The 26,617-nt window shown below is 37.1% G+C and overlaps 1 protein-coding gene across 2 annotated transcripts in view; it reads left to right on the forward strand.

Moving 5' to 3' along the window:
- PXDN (peroxidasin) overlaps positions 1–26,617 on the forward strand; it is an 87,750-nt gene that overhangs the window by 2,167 nt on the left and 58,966 nt on the right. The window lies entirely within an intron of this gene.

A 26,617-nucleotide genomic window follows, 5' to 3' on the forward strand; every position in this document is an offset into this window, starting at 1 on the left:
GAATGGCTGTGAATGGAAAGGAGCTGGGTCAGAAGGTTATCAGGCAATAGGAATCTTTGGGACAAAGAACAATGGTACAATTTATTTAGTAATCAATAGTTTGACGGTACCAGACATAAATAGCTTACCTGTTTTATATAAATTGCCTACTTTTAGCTATTGGATGTACTTTCAGGATAACTATTACATATCTGAGGTACTCACTGAATTACCAGACAGTTTATCACTCATTTTTTTAACCTGCCTGCAATGTTGAACTGTAGTTCTACACTGCAGTGTTAAGCTTCACAGAGGTAGCCCATCACCCACAGACTGGTGGGCTTTCTATACTCAAGAACAGTTTGTTTTAAGCATGAAAGTAAGCAGTTATTTCATCTCTGGTTTGACTCTCACTGTCACTCTCTTTCAAGTGGAGTCTGTATATTAAATGTATTTTCTTTAGTAGTGGTGTTGATAGATAATTAAAAATAGTAAATTAATTTCAATCGAACACCTTCCCCTTTAAGCTACAAATTTAGGAAATCCTGCAAAGTGTATTGCTGATGGGTCCATTTTTACTGGCACTGGTAAATTCCACATTCTCATCTGTTTTATTTCTTACTTACAACATAGATTGACTGTGCAACATAATTTTGTAAGAAAGCATCACCACAAGTTTTTCCTCATTTATAAGTATTTTGCTGAGTACTGGTTCTGAAAAATGCCCCATTTTGGAAGCTGAGTTGACTTTGCTCTACTTCACATATAATTTGTTGCATGAATTAAAACAGCATGGGGCCCAGACCAATGGTGCAGCCAAGTGTTTTCTCCCACATATCAAAAAAGTCTACTCAGGCTCTTTTGAAAACTGTACATAACATTACTAGTTGCTTACCTTGCCAGTGCTACTTCTGGCTGTACATTTTCTCACTCTCTCTTGCTTCTCCCACTTTCTGGCACTTCCCCCTTCCCTGCTGCAGTCTGGGATCCGTGGTGTTGCAGTGGGGATACTGCAACACGTGTATCAGACAACGAGGCCCATGGAAAAGAAATATATATGGACTGATTCTTGATAGATTTTTCAGAGATGTTTATTTCTCCAGCCGCATGGATGGCTGAGGATCTGCCCAGGAACTGCTGCAATCACAGGACCCGAGGGTCCTTGCCCGTGCAGGGGAACACAAAACAACCAGTGGGGAACGAGGCTGACCAGGGGCAGGGAAACCCCCTGCCTCCCCTCAGGGCCCCTCTCCCAGGACCCCACGGCAGGGGAAGGGACCCCAACACTTCACCCGTTTATTTTTAACAAAAAGAGATTTAAAACTTAACATTGAAAACAACTGGATAAACATGAGATAACAAGAACAGCTTCAAAACAAAACTAGCCACCCTCCTGAGTCTTTAAATGTCCAAACAGATTCTCTGGAACATCTTAAGGCTGATAGAAGGGAGACAGGACTCTCTGAGCATGCTTTGTGGGGAAACGGAGGCAGGAGAGGGTTTCTTCCATTTATACCTGTTGGAACTCTAAACAACAATAGTTAATTTCTTCCCTCCCCCTCTTCATCCCCCACTCGGCATTGGAAAGGGATTTTTGGGGAAACAATTGGCAAAGGCATGGTTTTGTGAGGGAAACCATGGGTGAAAAAACGGATTGGGACTACACTGAGGGTAAGAGGATATAGAGTAAAAGGGAAAGGTGGGATTAGGAAATGGAAACTGTAGGGACTGTTTATAATGCAGATGTTGTCTAACATGACTACGATTTTTAGCATATATACTGCCTTTTACAGAAACACCATCAGGCCCAGTGACCTCTGCTGCTTGCAACCCTTTTCTACCTTGCGCAATTTTGAACTCTACTACTTCTCCATCTCCTAAACTTGGGATGCATTTTTCAGAGTTATTCTTTTTAATAGCAGTTCTGTGAACGAATATATCTTCCTGGTTGTCACATCTTGTTATAAAACCATAATTTTGTTTAACATTATACCATTTTACTATTCCTAAAACCTTAGCTATGATGATTTTCCTTTTTCCAAGTGGCTGCTGTTTTCTGTCTTGCTGCATTTTTGCTCTCTCTTTTTCTTTCGGTCACTCCCATGTTGGAACTGCCAGGGTTGTCAGTGCTGCTGGGGCCATCGGGGCTGCTCGTGCCTGCGCGCTCTTCCTGGGGTCACATTTGGGGCCACGTGGGCCGGGCCGGGCCACTCAGCTCCCTGTGCTCTGTCTCCTCTGCTCTCAGCTGCGCTGCCGCTGCCTGGGGCCGTGCCCACGTATTGGCCAGGACCCCAAGCGACGACCCTCCTGCGCCCTGCTCCAGTGCGCATTTTGGCTAGGTGCGGCTCCGCTTCGCCACCAGCCACCGCCCACGCGCCGCTCCTCTCACGGGGCTCGCTCCACCACGCACGGCGCGGGGCCGGGTGGACATTGCCAGGTTGTGCCGCTCCCGCTGCGCCTGGTTCCACTGCCAACACTGCGGCTTGCGTCGCTCCGCCCACGCATGGGAACTGCCTCGCTGCTGCTCGGAGAGCGCTTGGTCCACGTGGCCGAGGCCGCACAGTCCCCGAGGCAGGCTTCCCTTCGCCAGGACACAGCTGACATTGCTAAACAGTCTCGGTAATTAAATAATTTTCACGAAAATATTCTTCCATCAGCATATATTTTGACTCAGAAATTAACTGTGTCCAAACAGTCTTCCAAAAGTCTTTGGTAAGAATCAAATCCCAAGAAACATAGAAAAAGTTCTTAAACAACCATGAAAGGAAATGTTTCAGTTCCTTTTGAGCTTGAATTAAGCTAAAATTTACAAATCATTGTTCAAGAATCTTTTCAAGTTTAAGATAAATGTCCGTATGCGGCTCTGAGAGCCAAGAGTCTTTCCACGATTCCTCCATAATTTAGAGATGGAATAGCAAAACAAAAACAAGATGAGAAATCCAGAGTTTCCTCACAAATCACAGTCGCTGTCCTTAGGGATCAGTGTCTTGCCAGCATTTCCCCACCATTTGTTACAGTGTGGATACTGCAACACGCGTATCAGACAACGAGGTCCGTGGAAAAGAAATATATATGGACCAATTCTTGATAGATGTTTCAGAGATGTTTATTTTTCCAGCCGCATGGCTGGGATCTGCTCAGGAACCCCTCAGTCACGGGACCCGAGGGTCCTTGGCCACACAGGGAACACAAACCAACCAATGGGGAATGAGGCTGACCAGGGGCAGGGAAACCCCGTGCCTCCCCCCAGGGCCCCTCTCCCAGGACCCCATGGCAGGGGGAAGGGACCCAACACCATGGTTTAGATTGCTTCTGCAGGGTGGATTCTGCCAATTTTGAAAGAGCTCATAAGCATGTGGTCTCACCCAACGTGAGATTGTTACCTGGGTAATTTGTTGGATTAGGACCAACGTCCCAGTCCTGTGCTGACTTCCCTTAAAAATGGAGACCCATGTCCAAAGTGGTTTGAAAAGCTACTTCATGCCATAAGTACAATCATGGAAATTTCATTTCATTTCTGACGAAATATAGAGTGCTTGTATTCACAGAAATTGCTGAAACGTATTTATATTAAACCATTCAAACAGTTGAGGAATTTAAAATTCTGGGTATGCCCTCTTGCTGTCTCCTCTTCCCATAATTGTATCCTGTCTTACATTTTTTAGGGGATTTCTGTGTTATACAGCAATTTCTTGTATGTGGTGTAGGTAATTCTGACAGGAGACCTCTGAATATTGATGTAATATGTTACTATTTGTATCTAAATGCAATCCAAATCCAAACCTGTCTACAGGACTAGTTACACATACTCAGACCAATACTGAAATTTGTTCGCAGTTTTTCTTGGCAGCACTTCATTGCTCTCTTCTTTCTTTCTAGCTGTACAAACAAAATTGTATTTACTGCATTTGTGTCTAACTGTCTGAAAAAGAAACTAATGTTCGGTTAATAGCAGAAAAGGTAAAAACTGACAAAAATATTTGTCATGAAAGAAAGGGGGACTTGATTTGCACTGAGAATGACATGCAAATTATTGAGGAGAAGAATTTATTTTTAAATAAGTCATTCTGTATTTGCTATGTGTGATTATTACTTTGGGTCGCCTGGATGTCTGCTATGAATAAAACACCTTTTCAACATGCAAGTATAATTTTAAGTGATCAAACCTTAATAGGACTTCTTAAATTGCAGCCATTCCAGCTGAATAGCTCTTGAAGATAGGCTCTGAAATGAAATTGAAGGGAACAGTCTGTGTTGCTTGTTACTGCTTTTGTTACATAATTCTAACATATTCTCAACATTGGATAGTTTAGGGTGTGTACTTTTTTATTTACTCATTTATCAATGTATTTCAATTTCTGGTTTGTAGTGTAAATGTCAGAGGGAAAGGGGGAAGTCTTAGTCATTTGATTTTATGGTGACTTTCTAGAGAGCTGAGTAAGAAGTACTTACATTTTTTTCATCTCTCCATAAGAACTTTTGGTGGAATCTAATGTACGTTCATAATGCCAGTGAAAACCATTATTGATGCTTCCCAAGAGCATCTGTCTTAATACAATTAAAAAACCCACAACACTAAATTACACAAATCACACATCTGTTTGGAGAATATGTGAATCACTAAAGAGGTAGGGGTAATGGAAATGTAATGACATTTTGCATTTCATTGTTGATTTGTGCTAACATTATACCTCTTAGCAGAGGCATTTAGGAAAATGAAATGGCTGATATGTATGGAGACTGTCAGTGCAGGAGTCTCTGGGCTGTCATAGCAGAAATCTTACTGCGCACTGCAGATCTGCAGTGATCTGAAATGATGCATTTTCAGCCAGCAAACAGCCATCCCATTTTCATCTGAAAAATAAAAGGTCCTCGTGTCTGATTAGATCTTTGAAACCCTTTTAGAAAAATTCAAGTAGATTAAAATTAAGACAAAATAAAATAAATCCACCTCATCACTGTGAAGGGCAAAGGATTGCAGTCTCAAATGTGGACAGTGAGTAAACTTGATTGCTTCATGGGTGAACATCAATTTGCATGTAGGAATTAGTCAAGAAATATGACACCAGAAGATTTAATTCAAGATGCAGAGATTTGTACATACTTAATGTTAAAAAAAGAAGTACAGATATAAGATTTCTTTGAAGGGTTTGAAAATAACTTAATACTGACACAGATATTGACAGACTCCTGGCTGGGCAGCAAACTGCATTTGATGCCAGTGATGATTTGCTTGAATGACACAGAACAGTGGGTAAAGCACAAGATTATTTCAATAAAAATAATCTTATGTCTTCCTTTATAGAAATTTTATGAACAAGTGAAGAATTCAATTGGAGATTAAAAAACCTATATTTACATCTCTATACACAGGAGTTTACAGCTGTATTTGGTTTGTGAACTTCCCTTCTAATGAGTAGCAACTCTGCCAGTACAGTTCATAGTGCCTGGAGCAGAACTCAGGTCACTCAAAAAGGGACACCTTTATTTGAAAAAATAATTTCTAGCCTCAGAATACCTTCCCCAAAAGGACCCAGGTCCCAACTGGGCCTGTGCCACAGCTGCTTGCCCTCAACAGATGTTTCAGATAGTCTAGGACATCTAACCACCAGCAGGCACCTGCTTGTCAGACAACTGAATTAAGTAGCTGATTGGGCAGTTTATTAATTTATTTGTTCCTTCTCCAGCATAAATGTGTTGACTAGTCTGTTGACAGTAAAAGGAGATTAAATGTCTGTATGTAGATGTTGGTATTTGTCCAAACCAAAGTTTAAAGTATTCTTCAGATGAGAATGCTTTTGTAGAATTTTCAACAGAAAGAAACTACTTGCAAAGAGTAGTCAAAGGAGTCATAAACAATTTAAAAAAATTAACTTTCAAAATACATAAATTGTTGCTAAAAGGAGAGTATTTTCTCTCTATTAAGCCCCATCCTGTGTTCCAACAAATAGAGCGGATACTGCAAAAGATACCAATTCTCCCCAGCAAAGCAGCTGTGGAGGATGTGGAGGATGTAAAGCCTGCTAAAGCCATTCCCAGGCAGTCTGGTTGTACTGCTGATGGAATGAGCCGGGACCAAGGCATAAGTTGTTAAGGAGACATTTGCAGAGCTTGCAGAATGTGTTTGGTTGTTAGCAGGGGGCAGAAGGGCACAGCACTGATAGTGTTTGACATTTACTGGGAGACGGGAGGCAAAGCTGCTGAGGGCTGCAACAGAAGGCCCAAACGAGCCTTCGCTTCGAGTCACCAGAGTCACTGGTGGGAAGATATTTTTGTCATCTCGGCAGTATGTTAGCCCTCATCAAATTCTTTGCTGAAGAATTGGGAAACATATGCAACAAAATCATACCCATCATTTCCTGCAAGGAGCTTACTGTACACTTAACACACTGTCATTGGAGGAATACATTGTCATATATTACAGTGAATAAATACAATTTCTGGTCTTCATCTTGTTTTACTAAGATGTATTTTTGAGCAGTAAATATTTAACATTTGAATGTTAAAATGCTAAATATGTGTTTATTTACAGAAAGATACCATTAATAAGTAAACCCAAATATCTGTTTGACCTCATATCTATTCTTTGAGGGTGACTGAAATGGCAGCTTGTGAACAAGTAGACGGTATAGAGCAGCATATAGTAGTTTATACCTATAATAATTTGCAGATATGGATTTTTGGGGCTAAAGATATTTCCGTATTTTACATAGATCTTGATGGATCACTCCTCCACAAATTGTTTAACCTCTTTTTTCAACTAATTTGGCTGTTAAGATACACTCATAACTTTCAGTGACAAGGAGTACTGCACAAACTACATGGTAGAAATTGCTCTGTTCTCTTTGAAGCCTGAAAGTGATTAGCTTCACTTAGTGTCGCCCATTTCTTCTATTGGAAGAGACAGTGAGTACTTGATCCCTCTCTATCATTCCAATGCCAGCCATTATTTTATGATTTTTCATCCTAAGTTTCTCCATTCCTTTCTTTTTAAGGTTGGAGTCTTCTCAGTGAACGGTTGGTATTCTTAATCTCTCATCATCTGGACTGTTGCTTCCCCACTCTGCTATGTTTTGAGGTGAGGGAATCGTAACTTTGCCCAGTATTTGTATGGACAGATCTGGTATGAGGGCTAACTGGGCATTTATAGGTCAGCATTAGGATGGTGTCTGTTTTTATTTTCTGTTACTTTCCTAATAATTCCTAACATGATATTTCCTCCTCTTAGAGTGTTGTTTTTTTGTGTTTTTTTTTTTTTTTTTATGGACCAATCAAGGGTAGCTTAAGATCCTGTCTGCAAGTAGTAATGGTCACTTCTAGGCCTGCCATTTTATTTGTAAAGTTTGGTTTTCTACATATACATTATTTTGTATTAATACATGCATTAAGTCTGCATTTTAATTGACATTCATGGACTGTTGACAGATCTTTTTGTTGTTCTTCCTAGTCAGACTTTGTTAAAATAGATGAATATCATAAGCAAAACTTTGTTCATTCTGTGGTTCATCACTCTTCCATTTAGGAATAAACAGAACAATGCAGAACTCAGCACAGCTCTCTGTGAAACTCTACTGGTGACTTTTCCCAACTATGAAAATTCTCCATTTACTACAAATATATCTTCATATGCTCATCTGGACTGTGTGGAATATTTGCTTCACAGCTGTTTCAAAAGTTTCTCTTCCAATTCCCAAAGCTTTGGGAGTTTGGACTGTTGTCAGCACAAGTTTTTTGTTTGTTCTACTGAAATGTTTTAGAAAGCTATAAGGTTTATGCAGATCAGTGGATTGCTTGGTGGTGTTGTCTACATCCCCAGTTCAAACTCTCAGTTTTAAACATTTTTCTGTCTCTCTGATTCTGTTTAACAGAGAGCTTCTGTGCCTCTGCTGTTACTCAGCTTTCCCAAACAACAACATAATTAAAAAATTATGAGTTAAATGAATTTTCAGCATTACTTTGGGGAATTTAGGGGCATGAGGGACACTGAATAAGAAATTTTTGTATAGCAGAGACAAACACAGGATTACTCATTGGAAAGAGTAGGAAATGATGCTTGGACATGAGTAAATATATTCTTTCTCTCCTAATTCCCAAAGGCAGCTGGTGGAAAAAAAAATAGGGAGATGCCTATCCTTACCTCATCAGGAGGGTCTGGATCTGAAACACAGGGAGAGGACTGTCTCACCTAAAACTGTGGTAAACATGTGCCTAAGAGAAAAATATGATTAATAAATATTCTAACCTCCTCTGTTTTCTGAATAGCCCCTACTTCTCTCCCAGGTGAGGACAGTGCTCATTAGGAGATGACATGGGGATGTCATTAGCCAGCAGAAAACTTTGTCATTTAGGTATTATGACAAATGTTCGGCTTGTCGCTTGTACTTATGGATTGCCTTGCAAGTAAGCTAAATTTAAATTAAAAGGTTGAAAGTCTAGCAGAAAAGAAAACTAGGAAATACAGCCAGTAAAGAACAGATCTTGGCATGAAGATAGAAGGAGATGGCAGAAAGAAACCAACATAATAGAAGAAATCGATATTACTACTAGGACATGAAAAAATAGCAGACAGCTATTCAGGAAATAAGAAAAGAAGAAGAGAAATAGTGCATTATGTTTAAAATTGCATTTTTTTTTTTTTTAAATTATGAAATGGCCTTTACAGGAATATTTTACTGTGTGTAATGGGTAAAATGAAAATGCTAGATTAATGTTTTGAGACTCCAATTCTATTTTTAACATCTGAAAAGCAAACTAAATTTTCATCCATCTTGATTCATATTTTAGTATGGTATTTTTTCAATTATTTCTTTTTGGACTCAAATTTCTGAGACTTTCAAATCTTACTGTAGTTTGTTTACAGTATTTTGTGTTCAAATATTTTGTACACTCTAGATCTCATCTTGCAGAACTTACTCATAGCTTTGTATACAAGAGTAATCCCCAGGCTTCTGATTTTTCCTGGACATGGACATTTGCTGAGTCTCTTTCCAGCAAGCCAAAGTGTTTACATCCTTATAGGATAAGACTTCACTTGCAAAAAAGATCCATTTATAAAGGTGATATTTAAAATCTGTATCACACAATCTAAACATTTATAGTTGCTTGTCTTTCTGGTGAAGTTTATGTATGAAAAGAAGTTAGTATTTTAAATACGTGTGTGTATGTGTGTGTCTGTGTATTTATATATACACATGCTGTACATAATCTGTGTGTGTATATATATACAGTAAAAGGGAAACAACTGAGCTAAGTTGTCTTTATCATTTGTTCCATTTGGATTTGATTAAAAAAACCCCAAACCAAAACAAAAATAACTTTAAATGCTTTCTTATTGCAAATGTGGGCAGGGTTTCAAGACAATCCATAGAGATGGTTCAATGAGAGCTGATGGAGCTGGAACGGAATGACTCAAATATTTCCTTTTCCTTCCTTTGCTTATCAGGCTGCCAAATTTGATTTCTTTTTGGTATGGCATTATTACTGCTGCTAATAAGAGTCAAGTGATTCTTTTAAACAGAAAATTGTATGTCTATTACAAATAACAAAGACTCTCAAAATTTTGAGAAAGATACATGAAGGAGAGATTAACATGGTCTCTCAGCTTCATGTCTTTTTGTTTAATCTGTATTTAAAAAGATAAGCAAAAACTAGGACATTAAAGAGTTTGTGCAGTGCCTGGCAGGGTTTCGTGAAACCATGTGAAAGTTTGTAGAATGGAAAGTGTGAAGTTTTGTGCAATGTATGTCCTCTCTTAGTTTTTTTTCTGAGTTGTTTTTAAGTTTTACTAAGCAAAGCAATGAGCAAATGTTTTTAACTCCAAATTAATTTTACTGCCTGTGACATTTCTCCCTTTTTGTTGTGATCTGTTGTTCTTACTTTCAGATTTTTTATTCTCTTTCCAATTGCCACTCCCTGTATCTTTCGGAAATATTTTCTTTCAGCATTCTTTCCCCTTAAATCACTTATTACAACAGACTGTTCATTGCCTGGCTGGTCTAAAAAAGGAAAAATATTACTTGGTACACAGCATTACCTTAACTAATGACTGGTTTTGGTAAGTAGGATGATGACTGCTAAGTGTCAAGTTCTTCGTGTTGTGTTAGCCAGACTAGATTTAATAGCATTTTATTAGCCATATTGCTGATGGTTTCCTTTGTTGGAGAAAAAATACAGCATAAATAAGTCCTTTTGTGCTTGACTTATCTCTAGGCAGTGTGAGCATCGTGACTGGGGCAGCATGAAATTCAGTGCAGACTTCTCAAAACAGTTAAATTCAGAGGCTTATAGCCTCTGTCCAAGGTCCACCAAGCAAATACTTCACTTTTCCAGGATTTTGGTTGTCTACTTTGATATAGAATTTCATTATTTAGTGTCTTGTGGTGGCTTCTAGTTAATGGAAAATTATCATGATAATCAGATTAAATCAGTCACCAATACTCAAATCTTTGAAGTGTGTCTAAATTAATGCCTTGCAATGTTTTAAGGATGAGAAGCAAGAGCTTTTTTTCCCAGATTTTCCAAAATATTTTGAAAAATATGTGGGGCAATGTGTTTTCTGGTGCACAGATAACTCTAGTGGGCTATTCAAAACTCAAATACAAATAAATGCCACGTTACATTGTCTGCTAAGATAAAGTAAAAAGCTAGAGCAGCAGTCTGATGGTGTTACATATGTGTATAAAAGTACATGGCCTATCAAAGCAGGATGCCTTTTAAGGGATATTTTGTCAATCTTTGGGGTAATAGCTAATTTGGGTTCAAGAAAAGAGTTTTGGTTTGGTGGCGTTTTGATAAACTCTCCAAGAAATTTTTACAGACATAAACTGAATGAGAAAATTCAGATCTTTGACTTTGGTAAGGTTCTAAGTCTCCAGTAAAAAGGGCCTAGGCATTTGATTTAAAGTGCCAGTAAAAGGAGATACTTATATCAGGCAAAGAGAACTGCAGAGCTGCAACAGGGCTGTAAGAGCAGTGAGAGCAATTTGATTTTGTGAGTTGGTGGGTTGCTCTGGCCAGATTCAAGGCATTAACTTCCTGATTTAGTTTTATTGCTCTGGGAAATGCTTAAGTAAATGCAATAGCACCTATGTAGGGGGTAAAATCAATTAAAATATTTGCTAGTTAGACTTTTATGTATAGCTAAAGCATATTAATTTGTAGATTGAAGACTTAATTGTCAAGTGTGTAAATAATGGCTACCAGACATTTATTAAAGGTCTGTAAATACCTTTCTTAGTATGGTAAAATCTATACTTTATTGAAACCAATTTTTAAAACTGAAGATATTATTTTTTTTCTGACTTTTCTATCAATAATCTAAATCACTTGAAATTTCTAAAATGCTGATACATGTTGAAACATTTTTCTTGAGTCAGTAAACCACAGTTTTGAAAACTTAGCCAGAAAATCCTCTTATCCTCCATTGTGATATGAGTATTTTCTTAGATGTTTTATACAATGTCAACTTCGTGTACTTTCTGGAGTAGATGTTTTCTTTTTGATATCCTCTATTTTACTTCAACAGTTTGGATACATCTTGCATGGGAATAATTGAATATAAGATTTGGAAAGAAAAGAAATATGTAAAAAGAGTCTGGAATCCAGTATTCATTAGAGATTTCCAACTGAACAGTAATTAATTGGCTGAAAGCAACGTTTATTAAAAAAAAAATAGCAACAAAACAAACCAGCATTCAGTGTCAATCTTTATACTGGTTATATCTGTATAAAAGATATATATCCATCAATAGGTATAAGATAGAATTGTGTTTTGAAGAAATTTCTAGGATTGCCAAACACCTCAGATAGTACAGGGGAAATTTTCTGGTTTTGATGAAGTTGCAATGCAAACAACAATTAAAACAGTTATAAGAGGTAGGCAAGTAATTTGTGTACAGCTGCCACACTCAGGTCTATTATGTAGGCCAGTTTTATAACTCCATGGCACGTGTTTATAATCCCTTATTCATCAGAGAAAGAAGTAAGAACAAGCTGGTTTAGCACTCACCATTTAACAATATCAAGTTGAATTCAAACTAGTTTTGTCCTTTCAATATTGGTAAAATTTTGAATTCCCACTGTACATAGAACACAGATTCCTTGTATGAGAGTTTTTCATTATCTTTCATTTACTTTTTTTTCCCTCCAAATATCCACAAGGATTGCTTTGTAGTAGTGCTAGAATAGAGCAACTACCTGTCTCACATGTCAGACATTGTGACAGAATTTGTATCCTGTTTGGTTGGTTGGTTCTTTAAATAACTTTTATATACTTACTGGCTTTTGCAGGCTGACCTCACTTTAAAAATATCCTTATTTCTCTGAAAGAATATTTCATTTTTCAATCTTCTGGACAGTGTAAACAAAAAATTGCTTCTAAAAGAAGCTTGTGATTAGAGTGGAATTAATTTATTTAGTTTTTTTAACTTTGAAATTTGGAGATAGTTGGACATGGTGGTAGACCCATAAAATAAATTGGTTCTGCCGTCTGCACCCACATGTAAGAAATTTCTGATAGCATCAGGATTTGTAAATCTTGTTGAATGCCTTTGCAGATTTAAAATTTGGCGTGTGTTTTGTTGTGTTTTTTTCTTGATTGGTGTCTCTTTCATTATGTAAATCTGTTGGTTTTAACTGCATAGTGACAAAGCTTCGGTGGGTGGGAAATAAAATGTTCATTCAGCTCAGGCTTATCTTTAGCTGTATGGTTTGGACATGGGAAGGACTTGTCCCTCCAGAGACACGAGCAAGTGTACAATCTCTCAGGAGAGATTTCGGCCACAGGACTACTGTAGTAGCACAACATCTGACGCCTGAGGAAATTTTACCAGTAGAAAGTTTTGCACTTAAGTGCTAAGTGCTGGGTTTGTGGCTCGAAGTCTTCAGCCTCTTCAGTTCTTGAAGTGTCTTAAGTATTTGTGGAAATCCCAGCCATGAATTGGCGTTTGTATGCCTTTGGCTCAGAAGGGTATATTTGTACTTCTGACCACTCTTACAGCAATGATAGTTTAGCTGTGGGTCCAGAGGATTCCTTTTCAGTTGAACTTAAAATTTGGTGATTAATATTTCTGGGAAATAATTTTTTCACTGTCTTTTAAGCCAAATATATGACATATATGGCAGTGGTCTTAGTCAAGTGGAATTATACTAATTTATACATTTTCAAGACATGCAGATATGTGGTTTTGAGTAGTAGAAACAGTCTAAAAATCTTTTATTCAAAGCTGAAAATTAATTGGTAGATATATCTGCTTATTGAAACTTAAGATTTTAAAAAAATTTTTGGCTGAAAATACTAGTCAATATTTTTAATCTATTGAGATTGCATATTAAATGAAAATAGTAATGTATTTAAGTAGCTGGTCTATTTAGTATATTAATGCTAGTATATACCTACTTGTTTTGTTCCAATTTTCTTTTTTAGTTTACAAAACAGAGATACCCCTTTGCAACTAAAAAAAAAACCAACTCAGAAACACCCTGTGAGTGGTACTTGGCTTTCTTTTGGCTGCTGGGTGCTAGCAGTAGTTGCTCATTCCTGCCCGTGGTCTTCATCATTTCTCAAAGTTAGCCGAAAAATAGGCAAGGGAAGAACATTTGGTTTCACTCGGAATAATTTCCCTGGTTTGGTGGCCTGTGATATCTGAGAGAAGGTGGCCTGGGCGGATGGTAGGAGGAGGAGCTGGCTCCTGAGGAAACCTGCTAACCTGCCCCTGGGACCTCACCAAACAGGACCTGCCCTCAGAGAAAACCATAAAAATAAGCTGAATCTGTGATACAGCTTGAAGGGGCAGGTTTGGACACACAGAGAACTCTAAGTGCCCCTTCTTGAGAAAAAGTCCCCTTCCACTTTCCTTCCTTTCCAGGGATGCGAGTGCCACCAGCCCCTGCTCTGTGCTTCTGTGGGCTACTCTACCCACCTGCCAGAGCAAATGTCCTACCTCAGAAATGTCTGCAATTTGAACTTACACAAATTAATTTTTAATTAATGTCCCCTCTGTTGAGTCGTGATGCTAGGTATTTATTATGTGGATACTTTAAACCATCTGATATTCCTTAAAGGCAGGTTTGTACTTAATTTAATATTTTAGAGATAATTCTGGTATTTTCATTCTACTTTGGCAAGAGTAATCAAATGTTTGAACTTTTTTTTACATACACACAAGTATGAAAGCGTTGTTCTTTATGTTTGAACTGAGGAAAGACTTCTTGAGAATCCACGTTTGCTATTAACATGTTACTGGGGCAGTAAGGCTGCTCTCCATGTGGCCCAAATAGTATTTATAGCTAGTTTGTATGGGGTAATAAAAGCAAGAATGTAAGTTGAAAAGTGTTCAAAATAGAAAAATCAGATTGAATTATAACTTTTAAAATGGCATTACACTGACTGTGAAGACTGAATAAGGGTAGAATTATCTTTGATTTTTTTAGAAATGACCTTTTTTTCATTATGAACAACATGGAATTGTGTAAAAACATTTTTCTGTCTACAGATGTTTCATACTTTTTTCTGGTATCTTCAGTATTGTGTCAATAGGACGGAATAATTACAGAGAGATTTAAAAGAGTGCTTTCTAATAGATTGTTGACTTAATGCTGCCAGTATTAGAACTGCTAGGAAGAGGGTGCATGACAATGCAAAATAGATGTGATCTCCTGAGGCCACTGGAACTTAAAAATACTGACAAACACACAAGACTAGTAAGATTTACTTTGAAATTCAGATGCATCCATAATTTTCAGCAATCCAGTTTTCCAAGCTGTTTTTTAAGATGGCCAATCAATTTAATTTAGGTAGAGAAAGAAGAGAAGAAATGTGCAGGGGAAGAAGTTGTAGGCTAGTATTACTTAGTTCAGTTGTACTTTTGCAATGTGAGGTAAGACATGATGGGTATTGATTGAGTCAAGTTATGGAATATAATAAAAATGTATAAAGCATTATGTTTATTATTAATCTTTTATTATTTTCTTGATGCATTCTGTAAGGTAACTTGTTCCCAAATGAGTAGTAGCTCCAAAACTGTGTTTTGTTTATAATTTTGATACTTGTGTGAGGATGGACATGACCTAAAAAGAAAAGGGAAGCAATAATCCGTTCCCAGACATTCCCTTCCCTGAATGTCATTCGGTTGGGTACTTTAAGGTTGAATGTCTTCTAGTAGCCACTTGCTTTGCTCTTCACAGGGAGAAAACAACTTCTCCCAAGAGACAGGAACGCCCAGTTGCCTCCCATGGGGCTGTCTGCGCTCATGAGGAGGGATAAATATCCGAGGAGTCCTAAGAGCCCTTGTTCCTCTGAGTTTGCTTTGCCAGGAGCAGGAGGAGCTGGAGGCAGAGTCGGAAAGTAGCTAACTTATCTGCTCTTGCAGCCTGTCATTAACCTCAGGAAGCAGAAAATTCCATTCCAAGAGCTGCAGCTTTTTCATTGAGGTGACCTGGGACTTTCTGTGAAGTGGAAGGAAGAGCTGTTGCTTTGTCTGAAACCAGGAATCCAGCCTGCAGCCAAGTCATAGAGTACCTGAATTTTTGTTGTTACTCTTTGTGCAAGCCAATAGCATTTCCATTTTCATAGTAAAATGTCCTCAGCATTCTACAAGAACAACTATCTATATAAATTCTAACAACTCCTCTAAGTCTGTTGGAACTTATCTCTGTATTGGAAACAAGTGGGAAGTACAAAACAGTTGGAAATATATTCCAACAAAATCTCCCTTATGTAGGGGGAAGAGTGACGCATAGATTTACAATGAATAAAGGCTTTTGAGTCAAATTTAGATGTTATTTTTAGATGCAGTAATTCCTCCAATTTTTCCACATCCTTTGGCTTGATGTTGATCCTGTATTGTGGAACTTCTTTTTGAATTGAAGGAGACAAAATGAGCATTCTTTAGTAAGGTCACTGGCATTTTAGATGCTGCATGTTATTTATTGGCATAATAAATATAATACAAGCTCACATGCACTGCATCAAGGAGGCTGCTTGCCCCAAGGAAAGAAGTCCTTAAACTGCAGTGGTGGAGAAACCACACTTTTTAGTTTACCTGTCCAGTTTGTTCCTTCATTCACAGCCCTCACTCTCACCCCTGTTTTCAGCTCTAGGGTCTTTGTTGCAGAAAGTTCAACCCTGCACGGATCCTTGCCCAGCATAAGGGGTACCCAGCTGGGTGCTCCTGTGGGAGAGGTGCTGATGTGTCAGAGTTAGAAGGAAGCTTAAGGCACTCTGGTAAAACACACGTGATTATTTTGTGTTGGTTTTCAATTATGAATATACACACTATTTGCATTCATTTTCCTGACAGTAAAGAGAGAAACAACTAATCTGCTATAGAAAAAAATCAGACTAATAACAGAGTTGTAAGTATTTTTTCCTACCCACCCCTATTTGAAGTTTTATGATTGACTTATTTATTTTTAAATCTTTCAAGAACTGTTGCAAAAAAAAATTATACATGAACTTCAGTGTTTGGACTATTTTAAGAAAAACGGTCAGTGTTATTCCTCACTTAAAGCTGTTTGTTTCTGCCGAGCAGAAACTGAAAAACATGCTCAAGCTGAAAGTTGGAAGCAGGATGAGACTATCCCATTTTCAACAGTGAATATAGTTAACTACCAGAATGACTAGGCAAGTAATTAGGTTTTGCTTGGTCTTGAATCACAGTTTCATATATTTCTCAAAGGCATGGCTCAGCTCTGACAGCAATAATTGCCTTAAGACAGGAATTTCTCTATTATTGTGTGACTTGTCTTGTGTGAGAGGTCAGGGATGATAATGTTTCTTTCTGGCTTTCAGTTCTTTCCTCTGAGAATATCGGTATTTCATGGATATAGAGTTTAGAATTAAGCATCCCTGTGAGACAGAGAAATGCAGAAACAGTATTTATTTTACAGAATGGTACATGGGAGGAACAAAAGACTGATTTATGACTGTAGCATAAAAGCAGAATTTCTGTGGGCTTTTCACAGTAGTAATTCACAGGACTGCTAACTTTAAAAGCAAACAAAACTAGTGCATTTGTTTCAGTGGTTCACTCTAAGCCATAAACTAGTCAGCTTCCTATTTTGATGTCTTCTTTAGCCTACTATAGAGGAGAAACGTAATGTTTTTATTCCAAAGTCCAGTTGAAACTGGATATTCTTAAATATTAAAAAGGAAACCAAGAAACAGTTGCATTTCCAACTGTCACTAATCCTCTAAAATATTTCAGTGTATCATAGCTCTATACACAGACTGTGCCAAACATTAGCTTGATCCAAGACCTTTACTATCACGGATTTGTGTTAGGACAGCACTCAGACACAACTGTTGTGCTCTGTTTTATTGGGCACCCCAAGGTTATTTCTGCGAAAAATAATCAGTAATGAAACATGTGGCTGTGCTGTCAACAGCCTTTTCACTGTTTGGTTGTAGCAATAGATCCCCCTGAGAGGAATAAAGACAGATTTTGCCTTTTCTTGGTATTTCTCAGACTGCAGAAACAGCAATTGCATCTCTTTGAATTCTATTCATGCTGTTAAAAGGAGCAGGGTTTGGTTGTGTGGGTTTGGTTTTGTTTGGTGGTTTTTTTTTTTTTTAAGATAGCATGGGAATTAGAAACCATTATAAAATAAAATTTCTAATTTCAAAATAATTTCTGTAGTGGATGGATTTTGGAAGACTCTGAAAGTGGATGAGACAAAGAGCCACAACCATGCCAGGATAAAATTTCCATGTATAATTTTTGACAATTAAGCCTACAGACTTAAAACTTTGGACCAGCAAATCCCACTTGAGTCCTTTCAATGGCACTTTTAATGGCTGGTTGGAAAAATTGGCAACAAGGGCAGCAAAGGGATCTAAAGACTTAGTAAGACAACACTGTATTGCATTTCACTGAGTTAACATTTAAATGTTTTCCTTTCAACTGTAATGGGAAAATTATTGTTAGTTAAAACAAATCCTTAGCTCTTGGAGAAGGATATATCATAAGCTCTCCATTCACCAAAGCTGTAGCTGATAAAATAGAGTTTTTAAGACATGCAAGCATAAAGTTCCTGTCAACAAATCTTACATATTTGTGCAAATCAAATATTATTTTAATTAGATAATTGATAGCTCATCTACACTTCATTTATACTTTCTGAAGCATGGTTTTATGATCAAGGTGAGTACTGCCAAATGTTCTGCATCCTGTTCTACAGATTTCAATATTTTTGTGGTCCTACCATTTACTTTTGTTACTGAATTTACAGTATACTAAGTATTATTGACTATGATACCCCCTCACCATGTAAGAATGTTTTAATTTCTCATCTCAAAATGCAGTGGCTTTTTTTATGTGCTGCATGCTAATGTGCAGATAATAAAAATATTGCAATACAAATCAGAGAAAATAACATATTATATGTAATAATAAAACTCGAGAAGAATTAATCCAGAAAATGAATTGCCAAGAAAAAGGAGAATTATATAATTTTGTTTGCAAAAGAAGCTCTAGGGCTAAATCTGAAAAGGAGGCAAAAAGAAAATAATCTTGGTTCCTCTGGTATTCTAGCAAATGTTACACTGCTAACAGAGAGGATTACTGTAAGTAGTGCTATAGCTGCAAGTAGGGTTTGGTTTTACTTTTTTTAAGTGGTGGCTGTGTCTTTGTTTTTTCAACAAAGTGACACATTTTTTTACAGGGCAGTAGTTAAAGCAGCATTAAAGTGCCATTGACATCATCCAGTTACTCCACTGACTTGATTATATAACCTCTTTTGTGCAATTTTCATGCTCTGCTCTGTTTGAATGTTTTTACTATGCTGATGGCTGTTTTTCATTTCCTGCTGGGATGACCTTGAATAAAAAAAGAATAAGAATAAAGTAGACATAAGCAATGTAGTCTTGCTGGCATTTGCAGATCTTTTGTTCTGTATTGAGAAACATAGCAGTTTGGTGTTCAAGGTATAGGTTATTTCTGCTGGGTAGTAATTAATCTGCAATGGTTAGAAAAAATTTTGTCTTATTTTGTTCTTTTGGATTTAGCAATGGTAAAGTTATCCAGTTATAACAATTCCTACCTTATGAACACATTGGAAAAGTGCTAAACCCGTGATGGTAATTCTCTAACTTAAATTATTGGTTTAACCTATTAAATCTAATAGATCTACAAATCTAGTATTTATCTATTAAATTACTCCTGTCTTTTTTTTTTTTTTAAAGAAAAATGAGATTAGCTAGTTTGCACCTTTTTTCCAGATTCAGTATATATCATACAGCTGAAGGAATTTATATTTTTCCATTTTGTCACTTCTTGTTGCCAATCAGCGTTTCATAACTAGCCTTGCAGATGAATGAGTGCACTGTGTTTCACATAAACATCTTTTCCAGACTGTTTATATCTCTTAATATCAGAAGGTTATGACAATGAGAAATCCATAATTTTAAAGTAGCTTGCTGTCCTGGGGTGACTTTATGATGTGTATCCCTTATCGCTGCTCTATGCCCAGAAATTATTTCTGCCACTGCCTCCTTTTACTTTGTCAGATTAAAGTAATGAATATCATATTACCATACACTTTACAATCACTTATAGAGGAAAAGGTTTAGCTTTAAATAGTTTTCACTGGACCTTTTAAAAGCATCTACCTTTGCAGCAGAGGTTGTACATTTGAGAACCTGTCCATTTAAAAAATACTTAAGACAGTATTGTTCTTTCAGATCTTTCCATTTTGCTGCTGTGGTGATTTTGCTTAGCTGAGGAAATATCTCTAAATTTTAAGTTCATTCATGTCCTAAATCAATGCTGAAGTACTGGTTAACCCTTGAAACAAGCTAATGAGATACTTACCTTCACTGCTAATAAAAATCAGGATTTGGTTTCATCGGTAAATGCTTTAGTATTTTGCTTTTAAATGAAGACTGATAATAAAAGTCATCAATGCCTCAACATGACATTTGAAACAGTATATTACACAACTAAGTTGATTTCATCCAAATTGCCTTTGTCTTGTCTAAAACTAACAGATACACAAATATTTTCAATTTAAAGTATGAAATTAGATGCTTTCAATATGACAGGCTAATAAAAATGCAGCTCTTCTAAACTTGAGTTTAAATACATTGTTCTAGTTTGCCAGTGGTAAATCTGATGCGTTTGCTTTATTCTGTATTGACAAATACTGGCTTTGGAGACACTCATAGGGTATGGGGGTTTTAAAAATTATTTTTGTTTCACTGACTCTCCTTTTCATGTAGTGTTTCTTAGCATGAATGTGTGAATGTGATTTTTAATCTATGATACCTGGGAGCAATATGCTGGTCAATATATTTGCCTAGAACAAATATAACAAGTGTAAGTGTAACTTGGTGTTTAGGTTGTTCTGTTTGCATCTAATGTTATTAAGCAAACTAAGAGGATATTTTCATTTTTGGACTAGAAAAACTTACATGCTGGAAGATTAACAAATTGTTAAAGGGATCTTCTAAAGTTGTGAAGTCCAGGTGATATGAAATAGTAGGTCTAACCAAAAAGTACTAAGTAAGACATAGTTTCATATTGCAGAATTGGTTGGTGTTAGTACAACTAATGAATGCTTGGTTAGACCAGCTGTGTGTCCTCCTCAGCCTCAACAATGAAAATAATAACAAATTTATTTAATGTGAGAAGGAAATAGGATCAAAAGCCTATTTTTGCATTTATCTTTTTCAATATCAGGAGAGGTGCAAACAGAAGATGAAATTGCACATTATGCTTAAAATCTTTCTTTTGCCTTTAGAATTTTCCTGTCAAGCATTTTTTAATAATAGGGAAAAAAGTGTCCAAAGCAAACTAAGTCATCTCCCTTACTTTAGTCTAAGATTTTGGGGCTATGTTGGTGATTCAAGCAGATGAAGTTAGAAGCTCTTTCCTTATACTACATTTTGTAAATTTGATTGTTACACCCAAGCAAATGAGCCTTAAATAAAATGAGTTACATTTTGCTTTCATTTCTGTCCTGTAGCTAGGAAGATGGAAATGGATAACCAAGAATCCTTGCAGTTGTGGTACTAGCTTTTAAATCTCTTTAACTGCCTCATTTCTGTGACACGCAGAGAGTTTTTTTGTGAATACCCTGACGTTATGCTTTGCATAAATACAATATCTCTCAAGATAAATGTTTTTAATTACATCATCACTTAATACAGTGTTTCTATATCCATGTTTCAATTGGCTAATTATATGTGTGTGTATATATAGAGAAAGATGACTATGGAAGAAGCAGTAGCATAACATTTTAAATTTTGGTTTTAATTTCTTTATTAAAGATCTTAATATCGTGTCATGATGATTTTTTTTCTGACACAGATTAAAATTGAAAAAATGAAAGCCATTTTTAATATACTCTCTCTAGCAATGGAGGGATCTCGGGGACATCCTCCAAGCCCTAATAAGTCACAGGGTGTGCAGTCCTCAGGCAGAGATGAGAAGTACATGGCTGGGGTGGAGTAAGCAGAGGACAAGCCCTGGTGTCTTCCCTGCTGCTACTCCAGTAGTTCTTTATAAGGAATTTTCACATTTGCCCTACTTAGGATGACACCTTTTGTAGTAGCTGCTGTGAATGCTTATTACCCGAGATCAATAGGCTATCATAGGAGTGATGACTGGGGGTGACCAGTTTTGGTGTTGAGTATCCACAATCTGATCCAAAGGTGGCCGCCTTTTGAGGCGCGTGATTAGAGCACATGGTATGTTCTTCACAACCCTACTTTAAATCCATTTGATTTAGAACAGTTAATGATTTTTCTGAATTTGATGAAGCAATAGAATCTTTAGAAGTCAAGCATATACAAAAAGGGATCTGAAATAATGTTATTAAAATACATGAATTCTAACCTTTTATGAAAGTAACTGAAATTAAAATTCTTACCTTTCACCCTGTATGCTGCTTTGCAATAATTAGAAAAAAAAAAAAATAAAGGAAAACTGCACTTCAGGCATTTGATATAAAAAGTTAGAGTTACGTTCATGCGTGGTTTGATCTAAGTAAAAACAATCCCTTCTCTCAAAGAGATTCCTGTATTTCAAACAGAGGCATGTGAAACTTCTTGAATGTATTTTTCTTGTAAATTGCTTGATGTTTAAGGTCAATGTTGTACTGTTTGCTGTGTACTGTGTGTGACTGTCATGTTATAAATATTTATTAAGGTCTTTAGTTATTCTAAAGTGTTATTTTGTGAACTTGAAATGAATTCATATGTCCTAATATTGCCATACCCCATCAGGATTTGTTAACAGAGAAACCCTATATTTCATTACTCCACACTGTCACTGCAAGCTTTAAAGAGGGTGTCTTGCTGTGCCAGGAGGTACCAAAGGAACATTGGATCTTATGGGACAGTAATGTTTTTTAATATTTATATATTTAAAAATTTTCACTGTGTTTAATTAGATAAAAATATTGTTACAAGTTAATTTTCAATGCTGAATTGGAAATAGTTAAGAATGTGCAGTCTAAGGAGGGGAGACAAATGGATGCAGTTAGTTCCAATAAAGAATTTATTAAGAACAGGATTCATTTTCATCCAGACAAAAAGTATCTGCAGCACATTTCTCATTTGCTTTGTGACAGAAAAGAAAACATATACAAGTGCTGTATTTACTTATCTGCCATACATCTGGGTCTTACAGATCTTCATACAACCCTCTTCGGGCTCCTATGTGCTCTTCAGGCACATAGGAAGCCTGCAAAGCATGTGTGCACACCCTGATTGGCACATGTCCTGACCCATGGCTGTTTGTAGGGCTGTGGGACCACGGCCATTCCAAGGCACTGGAATGTGAATCTCAAGGGCATCCAATTGCTAAATTGACCGCCTGCTCGCTGGCACGTTCTTGGCCCACGCAGCCTCGCGCTCTGCCGAACATTTCCTGGTCATGCTCCATGGATTAGCACAGAGCAGAGCTCCTGAGTGGAGCCAGGAAAATAACCCTGAGAGTATTCAGGTTACTGGCTATCATGGGCACGTTTTGTTTGTGTTATTCAGGCAAGATATAATGCTTCAAAGTGATGGGCTTAGCTTCTGTGGAAGCCTGTGTGGCTGAAGTGGATTTTTCAACTTGAATTATGTTGTCTAGCTGCAATTTTAAGAAATAAATATTTTCAGTTTGAAACACATAATAAAAGAGACAATCTGACATAGGAGTTAAATGTATTAGATCTTTATTTTTAAAACCAAATGCATGACATTTAGCTTTGGATTGTTGTGCAAAAGTTGTTATATACCCTAAAATCCAATGCCATCATCACAGGTGTTTGCATTTCTTTAATTGGTTCTTTTAATGCCTGAGGTGGCCACCTAAAAACAGAGGCTAGACAAGAATAAGGGAATAAAGGTAGGTATTTATTTGAAGGGCCTTCAAGGTACGCCCTGGGGAGTTAAAAGGCTACACTCAAGATGGACCCTGGGTCACAAGTTCTTCACACTTTTATGAGTTTGGTCTATTTGCATATCAGGGATAATTCTCCAATTACAACCCCAGTTAATGATGTAACTATCCTAAGTTTGCCCTCCTCTTCAGAGGCCTTAGTTTACATATTTTGGGGCCTGGGACAATCTAGGTGTCCTTGGAGAGCAAACCTATAGTGGCTTGTTATGTCTAACTAGCATAAGAGGACAGTAGCTAACAGGCAACAAGAAACTTCAGAGTTACACACTAGGCAGTACAGGATTTGAAAAATATAAAAGTTAAAACCTAAGGCATCAGTTTCATTTACTGTTTAGAGGTTAGGAGGGGGGAAAAATGACAGTCAACAACTGGGTGGCCTCCCTCATTCTGCTGTTTTAACCTCCTGGGGCACTCTGGCTGGTCAGTGGGAGTCAGGCTCGCTGAACCCCAAAGCACAGCATCCAGCCAGGATATGTCAGTTTGCAAGAGCAAAATGGGGAGCAATGAAAAAGGTGAAAGAGAAATGAATGGGCAGGAAACAGGCTTTTGTGAATGAAAATCATGTGGCATGGTTGGGCCGGAACTAGTGAGAAAAAAAGGGTCAAGAAACCTCATCATGCTGATTGATCGCACATTATTTTAGTAACACCAAATGCCTTTGAAGATCTGCTCCATACTGGGCTGCTTGTGCTACCCATACTCATTTTTCATTCTTAACACAGTCCTCATTCCTGCTCTCCAAGGGGATGTTTCTGGTTGCTGTTGGGCTTTTCCTCTGAGCTCTTCTGTTCCCTGAAATCATTCAGTTATCATTAGCTGGATATAGTGTCTGTATGCTACGGGGCATGACATTTCAAGCCTGAGAAATGGTGCTTCTGATTAGTGTGGAATGTTTTGGGGTTTTTTTTCTATGACGGTATGACAATGGTGACTGAGGTTTTTTTTCTTTTTTTTCTTCTTGTACTGAGTCTGATTTCTGCCAATTCTGTTTGATGCAATCTTTCACTTCAATAACCAGTCTTTCGTATCTTTTCCCCTAGCAGTTGAACACGTGGTTTACAGAGATTTCCTCTATTGTTTATATGAATGGCCAATACCACACCCCTTAAACTAATGTATGCAATGTAAATTCTATTTCCTTTATCCACTTGTGTATTATCTTGTTGTATAGGGAGATTATGACAGTTTGACAGGGTTTCTTCTTTAGAAATCTACTGTAGTTATGATTTAACTTTTATCTTCTTTATTTGTGAGCCACTTGACTCTTAATTTTGGGGGATTTTGTGCTGAAAATTAATGAAAATACTTTGAATGAACATTGAAAAATGCTACTTCCTTTGAAGAAGAAAATCCTCTGAAAGAATGGACCAAAATCATAATATTGCACTTAAGTACGATTAACATTGTTTTTTTTTCCTCAAATTTTAATGAAATTGTAGTAGTAACTTTAAACAAAACATATATATTCTTTATCATTTTACTTACAGATACCAAGTGTACTGTGCTCGAGAGAAAACTTGCGTGCTGTGTTTTATTGCAGCTCCTTTTTCGCATACCTTTATGTAGAATGAAAATGAATGGGTAGAATTTCAAACTTGATATATTCTTTAGGTTTAACAGCTTCAGATGAGAAGGGCAATAGTGTTAGGAGTTAAAATAAATGCCACTATATAAGGCATTATATGCGGCAATAGTAAAATAATATAAATTACTTTGTTTGGTGTTCCTAATCCCCAGTTATCCTCATGAGTTACTGCAGAGTAGATTGGACACATCAAAAGGGGGTTCGTTTTGTTGCTGACCCAGCAGGCTGGCTCCTTCCTGGCGTTCATGAAAGTTAAATTTTTATTTATTGTTTTTGTGTCACTGTAGGGAATAGGCTTGCTTTTCATATGGATGAATGCATATTATTTTATATCTAGAAAAGATTTTTTTAGGAGCTAGATATTGCTACTTGTAATGGTAGTTTGAGGCTTTTGAAAAATACTCAGTTTCCAATATTCCATTCATGAATATTGAATTTTTTGCACTTCTGACTATTTTTAGCAAAACTAAAATGCTGTTTTGGAACACAATAAACTTTCAGGTAATCTAGAAAAAGCTAGAAAAGTAAAGTGGTATGTCATGTCCAAGGATTCTTACAGAGGGATCTGCTGTATCTTCTTTCAGTGCAGGATATGACATTCCATGGTTGTTTAGAATATCTTGGGACCTGAGGTTCAGTGACTCAGAGGCAGCATCTCTTTCTCATCAGGGACATACATATATGTATGACACATGAAACATGTGAGTGATGAGCAAAACATAATGCTGTTAAGGTAGAACTAAAGAAGGTGCTTTTGTGAAGAACAAGTTAGCGCTCTGAAAATTTGTGCTTCTAAATCTGGAAATCTTCAATTCACTGAGTGTTGAGTAAGGGGTCTGTCCAGCATGTCTACAGTCAGTTTAACTAATAATATGATCTAAATATAATTAGTTTAACTAATTAATAATCTAAATAAGAGATAGCAGTTTGCATCGCTCATTTATTCCAGTCACTGATCAAGTATTTCAGTGGAGTGTAATGCAAACAGAACCACATGTCTAATCCTTTCCTTGCAATGAACAGTAGGCAACATCCTAAACCACTTATGTAGAAAAAGTCCTTCTGAGGCCATTATTCCAGAGCTGAATAAGCCCTGATGGGTGGATTCATGAGGAATGATGTTCAAGTATGCTCTTTATAAAAAGACTTCAGACAACTATACCTCTCATTAATACAGCCTCAGCCAGTTGGGTTGTATGGCATTAGGATGCAGCTGATGTTTTGGCTGCTTTCCTGTGTTTCCTTTGACCAAATACCAAATAGCAGAGGGACTTTTGTTAGCATATTACCTATTAAAATGCAGAGCATATTTATGTTTTGATTGAGACCAGGTTTGGTTCAAAGATTGCAGTTGTGACATGTTGATATCCTACTTTTTGAAAGCAATTGGTAAGTGTGTGTTCTAAGACATGTCATTACAGTCTTTCAGATTTTACTTACTTTCCATTTGCTTCCCTTCTTTTTGCTTACCAGACACTATAATGCCCCAGTGTCCTTGGTCTGTTGCTAGAGAAGAGGACATACCTGTCCTCTATTGCCCTGCATCTTTTCCCCTGGTGCTGTAGTCCCCATCTCACCTGGGTGCTCTCCCAGGAAACCTGTCCATTTTGATTATCAGGCAGAAAATTATTTCCTGTTTTTTTGGGATTCTTTTGCATGGGTTTAT

This window comes from Corvus moneduloides, chromosome 3 (genome assembly GCF_009650955.1).
Source record: "Corvus moneduloides isolate bCorMon1 chromosome 3, bCorMon1.pri, whole genome shotgun sequence".
NCBI lineage: Eukaryota > Metazoa > Chordata > Aves > Passeriformes > Corvidae > Corvus > Corvus moneduloides.